At 33.5% G+C, this 12735-nt stretch overlaps 1 non-coding gene across 1 annotated transcript; it reads right to left on the bottom strand.

Moving 5' to 3' along the window:
* Positions 1-11465: 11465 nt before the first annotated feature.
* Positions 11466-11537, bottom strand: Trnag-ucc (transfer RNA glycine (anticodon UCC)). The gene has a single exon. It is a non-coding gene; the product is annotated as a tRNA-Gly (tRNA).
* Between the last annotated feature and the right edge of the window lie 1198 nt (positions 11538-12735).

The raw sequence follows: 12735 nt of genomic DNA on the forward strand, positions 1-12735 counted from the left end.
TGGTCCATTCTTTTAGAAGAGATACCAATTTCTCTCATGGCATTATCAGAAACGCGCTGGAGTTCTCGCATTGACGCTGTTCGACCCATCTCCTTGCACCGTCCAGGATTATTGAAAGCTCTCGATCGTTTGTGTGATGAACTACAATTAACCGAGAAGGCCTTCAGTGAAGCTCGAGCATTAAGAAAATACTTTAGCTCTTTTGAGAGCATGCTTATGTCAGCTTTCTGGTTAAAAGTGCTGTCATGTATTGACGAACGAAACGTGATTATCCAAACACGTGGAATTTCCCTGGATGTGGAACTGAACCTTCTAAATGATATCCATAAAGATCTCCAAAAGTTAAGGGATGGTTGGCCTGCAATTTTTCAAGAAACAAAATTGGTTTCTGAAGCCATGGACTTGGAGATCGAATTTTCAAATTCAAAAAAAACGAACAAAAAAGAGAAAAGTATTTTTTGACGAAGGAGCAGAAGTTGAAGAAGAAGCAATGCATCAAAGTACTGAACTCTTACCCGGTGAATATAAATTTCGAACAGAAGTAATTTTTACAGTTTTGGACTTTATTATAATTGATATAAATACTCGTTTTGAAGAAATGAAAGAAATTTGTTCTCTATTTAAACCAATACTGAAATATATGTCCTTAGATGATGAAGAAGTGCAAAAGCTGTCTGCATGCTTGTCATCAAAGTATGCAATCGACTTAAATAGTCAACTTGGAAATGAGATTATTCACATTAGAAACATTCATTCGTCAGTGTTTAATGAAGTAACTGAACTTTCTCCCCTAGTGCTTTTGAATGAGATTTACAACAGAAAGCTTCAAACAATATTTCCTAACATATGTATTGCCCTTCGCATATTCTGCACTCTCCCCTTGACTGTCGCCCAAGCTGAAAGGGCATTTAGTAAATTAGGAAATCGAATTAAAACATGGACTAGATCAGCAATTGGACAAGACAGACTAAATTCGCTAGCTATTCTTGGCATTGAGCACCAGTTGGCAGCACAAGTGGATTTTAATTCAGTCATACACGAGTTTGCGACAAAAAAAGTACGTAGGGTGAGAATATGTTAGTGAATGTTACTGACAAAAAAAAAACCACTAAATGTCCATTCTGTAATCCAGACAGGTATATCTATATTCGTTAGAAGTTAAAGTTATGGAAACGTATGTAAGTTAATTTAAATATAAATTTAAAATCTCATGTTCGGAGAGATTATATGTATATGTTATTTTCGATTATTAATTTATATTTACTCTAGAAACTCAATACTTTCTCCTGACTGTGGATTATCTAAGTCAAATGTAATATGTATGTGTGGTAATAAATTCAGCATTTATTTCAATGATATTTCGACTTATAATATCATTACGGTACCATTGTTCGGCTTTAATTTTTACGTCTAGAGCTTTATTTCGTAATTCGGATTTTTTTTTCCCTTCGTTCATCCGACTTCGCCTTACTGAACATTCATAATTCACAATCATGTAACTTTACTTATCTCAAACATGACAAATTATCCAATTTTTACCGCATGAAGTTACTGTATTTGAAAACATATTTTATAAAAGATGATTAAATTTTAAATTTACATTAAAATTAAAAAAAAAAAAACTATCGGCAACTAAACAATTGAACATCACATATGAATGCAATTTTAAACTACTCATTTTGAAGTTAATAAGTGTGTGAGTGAAAGGAAATGAAGCGCGACAGTTAAAAAAAGGAATGGGGGTGCGGGGGTCATGGGGGGGGGCCCGGAATGAAAATTGGTACCGGGCCCCATTGCTGGTAGCGGCGGCCCTGTCTCTGTAACCTTCTCTTGTTGCCCGAGCTTCGTTGTTTCACAGTGATTAGTCTTTGCCTGATCGTTGGGGGAGGGGGGATGCAAGTCGGTGTAGCAGAAGTATTAGTATTTTTTACATCACGTAAGTTTTTTCCATCAAATACGAAACCATTTATGTAAATGGACTACAATAAATGAATAAACTAATTATGCACTATACCTAGTTCAGTAAGGTACCGCCCTATAGCCAGGGTTAAGGCAGAACTACATGAAATACAACGCCAGCTCAGTCAATTCCTGCCGAGGACTGCAGTTTCGTGCTTATTAGCACTCATCAGCCCGTCGTTAGAGTGACTGAGCTGGAGGTGGAAAACCTGTTAAGGAAGTCTAGAGTGCCAAACAAACTGGTAGCTAATACAGAATTAGCACTGCCTTGCCTTTAATATTCGAGTTGAACCGAACCATTGTTTCGGTCACTCGTCTGGTACGTGCTAATTCTGTATTAGCTACCAGTTTGTTTGGCACTCTTGGCTTCCTTAAGAGGTTTTCAACCTCCAGCTCAGTCACTCCTATGCCGGGCTGATGAGTGCTAATAAGCACGAAACTGCAGTCCACGGCTGGAATTGACTGAGCTGGCGGTGTATTTCAACTATACCTAGTTGTTGAATTCAAGGAAAATAGTTGGTGTGAGGAAATTTCTTTCATTCTCGATAGCGAGTTCTCAAATAAAGTTCCATAAACTTGATTACGGGTCAATAACCCATTTTTCAGACTTCCACCGATCTTACACCTCTGACTATGCCATGTTCTTGAACTTGAAGTATGAGATTACGGAAAATATGTTTGATAGTGATGATGTCACTAAAATTGTTTTTTAATAGTGGCAATCTTTACTGGTGACTTTTTTTGAAAAGGGTACAAAGAAATGGGTGGCAGCTACGTGGAACATTTTTCATAACAGATACTCTTTATGAAAAATCAGATTCTGTTTTTAAGAAAATGCATTTATTTACATATTTTTGAAGGTATTTGTTTTACAAACCGGAACTTATTTTCCGGACAGTTCTCTTAAAAAAAAGATGATATAAGAATACAATAAATATAGTAAGCATATAAACAGTAATTCTTTCTTTTTTACAGTTTATACATTCATATTTCTCTTAAAACACTCTCTCTCAAAAATGAGGAATATAAGAATATAGTAAATATAGTACACACAGTAAAACCCCTCCTAACGGTCACCCTTCAAAGGTGAACACTCCTCTTATGCGCACTATTTTTTGTTCTCCAGTTCCATTGCAAACAACGTTATTAAACCCCTGTCCTGCGGGCACCTCTCTATTGCGGACAAAACAAATTGTCCCGTTAGTGTCCGCATTAGAGGGATTTTACTGTACTAAGTATTTAAACATTACTTTTCTTTTTAAAGTTACACATTCAGATTTCTCACATATTAGGGATGGTATTATATAGCGAATAATAATTTTGTATTAATATAAAAATCTTCTGTGCGGACGTTTGTCACCATAAGGCTTTTAAACGACTGGATCGATTTTGATCAAATTTTTTGTGCGTAATTAAACTGTGGCAAGCATGGTTTTGAAGCGCGATGGATTGAATCGGAAACGTTTTTGTTAATTAATTCATTAATTTAAACATTTGATGATTTTATCTCCCAAATGACTGCTTATTTTAACCTATTGTTGAGCGAGAACTGAAATAAATAGTTAACCCGTTGCCAAAGAACAATAAGAAAGCCAGCTCTGCTTTTTGTAATGAAATTTTCTACTGTGATATGTCAATTGAGAATAGATAAAAGTAGAGGGAGTGAAGCCTTCATTTCTTGAAAGCAACGATTTTAGGTCCTGTGATATATTTTAAAGTCAAGTACTTTAAGACTGACGCAAAACGTGTATTCTGTCGTCGTAGTTGAGCCATGTGACCGGATCGGTGCTGTAGGTTTTCTTAACTAAATGATCAGAAAATACCGTACCTATCAATATTTGTTTCTCGGCTAAAATCCATCTGAGTTTTGGCACCAATGTCAAGAATACTTTAAGGATTATCTAACTAATGAGTACATTATTAATGGAAAAGATGATGGAATTTAAAGACGAAACAAATTTTATTTTCGTCCAGATAAAATACAACAGGGTAGTTCTGAACACAAAAGATCAGTGCAGTGGAAGGTCTTTATCTTTGGTGGAAAGAACAAATTAGGCATTATATGAAGTATTAAAAGGGAGGTTTTCGTTCAAAAGATCGGTCGGAGTTGGCTTCGCTCACTGATTGTCTGGATTACAGTAACGTAGTGGTTTGGTGACTTTGGCTATAAACAATAGAGTTGCATGATCATTTGTTTACATTTTAAAGCTACTGTTAATGTAATTTGTTGTATTTTTTGTTTATTTGGCGAAATATTTCAAATCGCAAAGAATTCCTTTTTGTTTTGAAAAAGTTTTTAGTCATTTTAGTTGAAGAATGCTTATTTTACATCGGGAGGGGAGGGGGGATGAGAGGTTTTCGCTAATTCAGAGAATTGTTTTTACATTTATCATTTTTTAAAACAATATCCTTTCGATTGTTCTATTCTTTTTCATATGGGGGATGTTGCAGCGGGATTTCCTGTTTGTTCTAGATGAGAAGTTAGTGTTTTACACTGAATATCTGAGGACACTTTTTATCCTTTGAGTATGGCTGAAGGAACAAACCATCAAGTACGGGTGAAAAAAAGTTAACAAAACAACTGCTCAGTGGGCATTCGATAAAAAAAAGTTGTAAAAAATATACGCATTCTGACACCAAGCAGTTTAAAACATTTTCCTTTTACTTATTTTTTTCAACAAAACAGTTCAAACACTTGATAGTTTATTGAATTTTTTTAACTTTTCAATTTACAAAGTTTGAACAGAACAAGGTCTGTCGGGTCCTCTAGTTTTGTATGAATTTCTTCCTGCTGAAAAAAGCACTATTGCCAACTCATCGCTTGGTCACATTTTCTTAATATACAAAAATACATTAATTTAAAATATTACTCTTTTTTTAAGAAAGAAAAAAATCATTAAAAATTATTTTAGAAAATTTCTGACGTTTTAATCATTTGTTTTATTTAGTTGCGCATTAGTTATAATAATTATTTTTTACGTTTACTTTTGCCTGCTTTTTAGGTGTCAGCTTAAGGACGCTTTACTTGAAGTTAACCCAGTTGCCAGGTAAGTTTAATAAATGCCTAGTGCTTGTGTAAACTTTGTTTCTTACGCAATCGAAATTTGTTATTTGTGCGGAAGGAAACATTTTCTTGCATTAAAACTTTACAGAGAGTACTGAGACATTTTGTCTGTTGCTGTTGCTTGTCATACATTTTTTATTTAAAAAAAAACCCCTCATTTTACAAAGTCAAAAAACAATTCCATGCTGAAGTTTCGATGGCACAATGTATTCTTTTCTTCAGAACATAATGAAAGAGAAATATTTTCAGTACTATCTCCTCGGAGTTTCGAATGGAGAAAATTAATAGTAAGCGATGACCTATTGACACTCGAACATTCCCCCAATGCAGTTTTTTTGTACTAACACTATCGCCGACAGGAAAAAAACTTCAAAGATTTTATAAGTGAGTTTCCTTCAGTTTGTACAGTGGCCGCCGCTTATATGAATCATATTTGTTCTAAACTGTTTGATTTCATAAAGCGGTCGATTCAATGAAACGGCTAATTGAATACAGCAGATTTTATTCTGTTTTTGACAATTTGATTCAGAAAAGCGGCTGATTCAATTAAACGCTGATTCAATTAATCGGCGTCCACTGTAGTTCCTTGTTTAGTAGCCTGTCATACATTTTTTACTCAAAAAAAAAAAAAAAATGTCATCCCACAAAGTAAAAAAAGCTACAGTTTCGACAACACAATGTATATTTTTCTACAAAAATAATGAGCAAAAAGTATTTTCAGAACTATTTTTCTGAGTTTCGGATGGAGAAAATTAGTTGTTGTAAGTCAGAGGTCCCCAAACTTTATGCGTCCAGGAGCGCATTTTAAAATTCTAGTCGAGAAGTGGGCACCCCCTCCCCCCATGTAGTTGAACAATATAGGTTAACGTATAAAATTTATTGTTAATAGAGTCGCTTGTGAAATAAAAATTACTAAACACTGCATGCAAAATCTTTGAAGTATAAAAATTCTCCATAAAAATATAAATTAAAAAATCAGTTCAATTTTTGTCATTGAATTTCATTGGCTATTGCTACGTAATTTTATCCATGTTGTCATTTTTGAAAATCCTGAGTTTTATTTCCAGTTCTGTTCTTACTTGAACAAGCTCTGAAACGCATGTAGGGTAGGTAGTTCGGTTAAATTTACTTACTATTAAGTAAAGCATGTAGATATTTCGCTTACATTTACTTACCGGTAAGTAAAAAAGATTTTTAAAAGTGTCCATTGATTCGATGATATTTAAGATTAAAAATACTTATCAAAAGAGATCGGAAGCATTTCGCTTTGTAATTTTGCCAGTGTTGGATATCATATTTACTTTTCGTAACTAATAAAAAATTGTAAAATTTTCATGCAGCATTTAAAAAAAAATATTTTATTGCCTTCATACAGGGCTAGCGCACGTAAAAAGATTAACGGGCGTACAGTGGAGTATTTGACTGAAAATCCTGGCCAAAACTAGTTTAAAATTTTCACTCTTCTGAAGGCGACACCCTTGTGTGCGTTTGTGCGCTGTACGGCGAAGCTATCCCACTTATAGACCCGAAACTTGATATACAAGTTGTCTGAAAGGTCTGATGTTACAATTTGAAACTTGATTTTTTTTCAATTTGAATTAGAAAATGAAATATTTAATATTTTATCCACGGTTTAGACTTTTGCATGTTTACGACCGTAAAAACGATCCTAGTGAACGTAGAAAAAAACCCAATGCATCACTAGACAGGAAAAATTATTTTCTTCAAGAATATGGTTTGTCTGAAGTACCGTAATTAACCGAATTTCTAGGAATTTACAAAGTGAGGTCACTTTTTCGACTTTTTTCAATTATTCAATCAATGTAAACTAAAATTCCTGCATCCAATATTCTAATATCGTTATGGATCTGAAACTTTTTAAGGAAATAATATAAGCACCTTACCTTCATTTACAGCGAAAACGGTGAAGTTATGTTGTTTCACTGATTTATAATGATTTTTTTTTCAATGAGTTGAAATAAAAATTTTCAATAATTTTCACTCGATCCGAAATGGATGCCACAGTTGGCTGCTTGCCAAAATTCTTAGACAAGTGATAAGTAAACACGTTTGATGCGAATGGCTGTTTTCCTTTGAAGTATGTAATTAAATGCACTGTTCGAGGGAAAAAAAAGCGGTTAAAAAATCCTAGTATTCTGTACAAAACACTAATTTAAAACCAAAAAAATAATCAATTTTATTCTTTTCGTTTGGTTTCAATCATTAAAACCCTGAGTTAATCATGCACAAAAAGAATTGAAGACAAGGGTTTCGGGGTTACAAAGAACCTTTTTTTTCTATTGTAAAAAAATAAATGAACTAGGATGTCATAACTGTAAAAACACTCGAAAATAGATATTCAAAAGCTCTTTGCTTTTTAATTGTATATATAGTACTCGTACCTTGGGTCGATACTTAGTTTTACATAGCGTGATGTGTCCCGCTAAAAACTGTACGAACAAAAACTTGGAACTAAAATTTAATATAACTTCAATATCACAATGAGTAGGTAAAATGTCTTAAACGTGGATAGTAACGCTCGCTAGCGTTAGGAGACAATTACAATTGTCTCCTAACGCTAGCGAGTGTGTGTGGGAGGAGGGGGGGGGTTCCCCCTTATGCTACGTATAACGGGTAAAAGACCATCCTTCCCCGGTACATTATTTGCAGCAATGATCTGAAAAATATAAATATTTATTTAATCTAAAATCTATCTCAACTTTAATGAAGAGCAAATTTCCTTAGCGAGATTGCAAAATAATTTAATTTATTAATTTATTAACGTACATGAGAAAATTAACATAATTGAACGCAAACACATGTTTTAGGGGTGCAATGAATCTCTTTAGCGATGCATAAAGGTAAGCGTTTCAAAATTAATTGGATGATTCTTCCATAGCTTACATTTTTATACATTGAAGAAGCGGTTTCTCGTAACCCTGAAACTGGTACCTGAAATTTTATTGTTGTTTGTGCGCTCAAATATGTCGATCTTTTCATTCAGTAGCACTTATGATAACTTTTTACAAATTTATTAATTCTTTGTAAGTAAATTAAGTTTAAAATCATGACTTGTCACAGAACGATCGGATTATGCACTTTAAAAAAAAATCGTATAAAAAAGGGCAGTTGTAGGCGGAAGATTTTTTTGCTGAAATTAGTACTAGAGACTTTGCCAAATACGATGCAACTTTCAAAACAGCCCGACCAAGCCCGACACCCATTTAAAAAGCTTTCTCTAAGTATAAATTAAGGCGAAAAGCCTTTAAATATCTCACGTACCAAGTTTTCTTTATTTTTTTTCACAAAAAGGAAATAAAAATATTTACTTTGATTTAAAATTAGCACAAAGCCCTGACATTTCTTTATCCTGTAAAATTGGTTTGGTTCAATTCCATTCATTTATAAAGCCACAGAAATATCTACATTGAAACGTAATAATTAAGCTGAAACGTAACAAAAAAGTGAAAATTCTTATAGAAATATCATCTTTTACCGAGGCTATGAGCAATTGTACGTGACTCAAGCTTCCAAAACAGGTGCCGATCGATGCACCAGTTAGTCAACTATCATAGAATAAATTTTCATAAAAATCGGGGAATTTTTTAATTTTGGGCTTTTGGCCAGGATTTTCAGTCAAATACTTCACTGTGGGCGCAATGGTTCCCGCGAGCATTAGTTTGGCATTGTTATAAGCAATGACCTATTGACACTCGAACATTCCCCAAATGCAGTTTCTTTGTGCTGACACTCTTGCGGCCGAGAAAACAACTTCGAGGGTTTGATACGTGGGTTTCACAAAAAAAAAAAAAAACCTTTATTTTTTTATTTTTCTGGAACGAAGGGGGGGGGGGGGGGAATAATTAAAAATTAAAAAAATAAATAAGTTAATAAAAATGGGGTGCAAATTGTCGTAAGCATCACAAAAAATTATTTCCCTCTCGTTGCTTAAAGCTATGTTTTAATCTAATAAAAAAAGAAAATAATCAAACACTATAAAATAAAAAAATTTGAAATTTTTTACAATTTTATAATTTCATTCCAGGAAAGCTTATATAATAAGAAACTTTCCGTAGGATTGAGTTATTTTTTCGACATAAAGCGATAGTAACAAACTACAAAACTAATAGCGGTTTTATATTTGAGATGGCTGATCGAAAAATGAGATTTTACTCAATGTAAATCTAGATAGACTTGCATTTTAATTTGTTTATCATATCTGTTAGAGCATTGGTTTCATATATTAAAAGAAATTATACTACAGTAGAATGGACTGTATAAACAAACAAATATAAGTACATAAATAAATAAGTAATATAAGTACATAAATAAATAAATACATATAACACATATATATGGTTCCATATACTTTTGATACATATATACTTTTCTGGTAAGTAGCAACGCGTCAGAAGTGTATGTGGGGTATGTATATATATACAGTGGCTCCCAAAAGTGTTCGTACACCTTGAAATTTTGTATTAAAACCAAAATAAGGCGAAACTGAATTCAAATATGAAATCCAATTTTTTTTCACTCCAATCCTATGCCATTCTGGATAAAACCCAGTAGTTTTATTCAAAATATTGCCCAGAATTTTATTTTTGAAATTTGTCAAAAAACGATGAGACAGAGAAAAAACACGCCACGAAAGTCATCGTACACTGAAATATTTTCGAATTAATTCATGATTAAAATTATCATATGGGTTTTTTTTTTCATTGTAATGACACTGTAAAGTCATTAGCCGTTATTTTTTTTTTGTTTATTTATTCCCTAATACTCTGCTTATTATTTTTAAATGGCAGGTATGCGTAGAAAACAAAAACACGATTCAAAATTTGAATGTTTTCCCTCATTGTAGCCATAAATTGGTTTGAAATGTCTCTAAATTAGTTAATTTATACTATTCTATTGTGAAGTGCTTGATAAAATGCTTTAAAGACAAGAATCGGACCGAAAACAAGGTAAGAAAAGGTCAACTGGCAAAGTTAACAAAGCGTGATCGGAGGTTTACAGTTAAAAAAAATATGAAAAATACACATTTGAGCGCTGAAAATGATTCTGCAGAATTGAGTGAAACATTTTACGTTTAATTTTCACCTGAAATTGTTCGCCAAGTCCTCTGATTAGCTGGATTAAAGGGGACCTCTTCCCGCAGAATTTTCTTGTTCGTGCGAAAAACAGTAAGCTTACGCTTTCCGTCGTAAAATCAATGATAAATAAGCTCAAAACGTTTTGGAAGAACGGCTTACTTATAGATGAAAATAAATTCAATATTTTGGGTTAAATTGTTGTACAATTGTTAATAGAAGAAAAAATGAGGAATTTAATCTTAAGAACTTAGCTGGATCAGTTAATCAGGACGGTGAATGTGTTCTTGTGTGAGGGTGTATAACAGCATTAGGACTTGAAAATTTGGAATTTTTTGATGAAATAATGAATCATGCTGTTCATTTAAATATTTCAAAAAGCAATTTTAAACCATTAGCCCAAAATTTGGCAATCGGAAACAACTTAAGATAAGAAGTACACGTTTGCGTTTGGAGCCGCAAAAATTGTCCTTAAAATGAGAAATATCTCCTCAATCGCCAGATTTAAACTTAATGGGACATATTTGAAGATATCTGGTGACTAGATGACGAAAATACACCATTGAAACGAAAAGCGAACTAAAAACATTAAGACTCGAAGTACGGCTGAACACTTACTCAGAAATTGCATAAAAAAAGGAAAAAAAAAAACAATGAAATCTATTCCCAGACGTTTAAAAGCTGTTGTTGGTACTGCATAATATTCTACTAAATAATAATTTTGCAAAAAGTTAGATTATTTACTAATTTTTCGACAATTTTTAAAAGTGTACAAAAACTTTTGTGAGATAAAATTTCCGGCACTTTTTGGTTTTTGATTTTTTATTAAAAATTTTCCTGTAGTTTTGTTAAAAATAAATCATTGATCATATAATTAAATACCTGTTTCGAAATATTAATTGTAATCAATGCATAGGGGCCTATTTCATTGAAAGTCGTAGGTGTACGAACACTTTTGGGAGCCACTGTATTTATATACAGATTTGTTTTATTTATTTTCTTCTTTGCTGTTCTACACAGACAATAATTCACACTCATGGTGATAAATGTTTTTCGTAAGCAAAAATAATACATGAAAAGGAAAGCAAATAAATTAATGGATATGTGACAAACTTGTCTCGTAACGTATTGTTACTGTGTCCCACAATCTTTACAATGTTTTACTAACAGTGTCAAATAATAGGCAAGCACATTAGCAGTCAGAATTCATTAAAATATATAGCTTGTAAAAAAATACACTTTTTATTAACTTATACAGTTGAAGGAACAAAGAAATAGCTCTGGCAAAGTTTATTTCAAAATGATTGAGAAGAAAATCAAATTTTCGGAAGGTAAAAGAAAAAATATCCTGCGTCGGCCGGGAGTCGAACCCGGGTCAACTGCTTGGAAGGCAGCTATGCTAACCGTTATACCACCGACGCTTGACGAGAATGGAGAAGAAAACAAACAAAACGAAAGAATACAGGTCAAGCGTCTTCCTCTTTCATTCGTAACTTTTGATCCATCACAACACAAAAGCATAAAATGGATTTCAAACCGTACAGAACTCGCTCCGTACAGTGAACAAATTATTCACAACAGATAGAAAAAAAGTATGTCTGGTATTTTAACGTTATAAGGGAAGATACTGCTCACTATATCTTCTATTTGTAACCATCTTTTCTTGACGACCCCCGACTGTTGTTGTTTTGCAATGATTTGCCTGATCGTTGCGGTGCGGGGAGTGGGGAGGGGGGGGGGATTGCATGTCAGAGTAGAAGAAGTTTGAGTATTCTTTACATCGTATGAGTTCGGGTATAACTTCTTTTCTCCGAATATTTCGAGTTCTTTTCTTAAATTTTTTTCTTTACTTATAATATGTTTTCTTCATTAAAATATTAATTTTTTTTTTCTAATAAGCCCAAGTCAGGTGCAGAAAGAGCAAACGCGTGGTATGAGAGGAAATGTGCATGTAAAGTGACAGATCAAATTATTTACAAAAAAAAAATAAATAAAAATAAAAGAAAAAGGTCTCACTTTTATTGTGTTGTGTCTTTACGACACACAGTTTTTTTATTAATAAAAAATATACTGTTCATTATTTTGTAAGAAGTTCAAAATATTTCATTGCTTAAAAAACTAAGGAAGCAGAAGAAAAACTCTTTCACATCTTGCAAAAAAAAAGAAAAAAAAAAAAGAATTTTGACATCTTGAATTCAAATTATGTTTTTCGCAATCACGAGTGTGTGTGTGTGCATATGTAGGGGTGTTTGTTTGTGTCTGTGGGGGCTGGGGGAGGGTATGTGTGTTTGTGTGTGGGGGAGGGTATCTGTATGTGTGTGTAGGCCATTGAACTATAAGGCTTTGTCTGTGTTTGTGTCTGTGCGCAGGCATGAATGTGTGGGTAGTTGTGTGTATGCGCGTCTGTGTGTGTAGGCATGTGTGTTTGTGTGCAGGCATGAGTGTGCTAGTAGTTGTATGTACGTGTGTGTGTGTGTGTGTGTGTGTGTGTGTGTGTAGGTGCGTGTATGTATGCGTGTAAGTGTAAGATATTGATGCAACCTGGAGACGGTTTTCGCAAGAGGAGCAGCATCGTGAGGCCGGTCGACGGTGGTGCTGCAGAGGGAGGCGGGGGAAAAT

The sequence above is a fragment of the Uloborus diversus genome, chromosome 7 (assembly GCF_026930045.1).
Source record: "Uloborus diversus isolate 005 chromosome 7, Udiv.v.3.1, whole genome shotgun sequence".
Taxonomy (NCBI): domain Eukaryota; kingdom Metazoa; phylum Arthropoda; class Arachnida; order Araneae; family Uloboridae; genus Uloborus; species Uloborus diversus.